General features: G+C 40.2%; 1 protein-coding gene across 1 annotated transcript in view; it reads left to right on the forward strand.

The window, feature by feature from the left end:
- The first annotated feature begins 585 nt into the window (after positions 1-585).
- ST8SIA6 (ST8 alpha-N-acetyl-neuraminide alpha-2,8-sialyltransferase 6) overlaps positions 586-630 on the forward strand; it is an 80,122-nt gene continuing 80,077 nt past the window's right edge. The window contains exon 1 of the mRNA XM_075827596.1: positions 586-630. This exon is cut by the window's right edge and continues 161 nt beyond it. The gene's annotated coding sequence lies outside the window, so the exon portion shown is untranslated.

Consider the following 630-nt stretch of genomic DNA (forward strand, 5'->3'; position numbering starts at 1 on the left):
TAAATTTGATTTTGTATTTTTATATATAACGAAGTTCCTTCTTCTGGTCTTTAGAAACCACTAATTTTTTTAACAATATTATCTAACATTTCGTATTATCATATACCGGATTAAAGGAATTTTGTTACATTAATACGCAATTCTTAGTTCTATACTGTAAATTTATATATGGATAGATAGATAGATAGATAGATAGATAGATAGATAGATAGATAGATAGATAGATAGATAGATAGATAGATAGATAGATAGATAGATAGATATGGGATAGATAGATAGATAGATAGATAGATAGATAGATAGATAGATAGATAGATAGATTATATTGTATTAAATACTAGTGTTGTGGTCTGTATGGCTGGCAGGGACTGGTATATGACTGGTATGTGCCAGTGAGGTGGATGACGGGTGGCGTTGGCCCGGATGGCATCATGTGAAGGTGGTCTCTGGGGCTGGCAGGCTGTGATTATAAGGTGAGAACTGGAGGAAATGTAGGAGAGCCCGGGGGAGGAGGAGGAGGAGGAGAAGGAGGAGGAAGGCTGGGTGGGCTACAGACAGGAGGGCGGAGGATGGACACACAGCAGCCGTCTGTATGGTGTCACGGTCTGCAGACAGGTGGGGGCTCCTGGT

This window comes from Rhinoderma darwinii, chromosome 5 (genome assembly GCF_050947455.1).
Source record: "Rhinoderma darwinii isolate aRhiDar2 chromosome 5, aRhiDar2.hap1, whole genome shotgun sequence".
NCBI classification, from domain to species: Eukaryota; Metazoa; Chordata; class Amphibia; order Anura; family Rhinodermatidae; genus Rhinoderma; species Rhinoderma darwinii.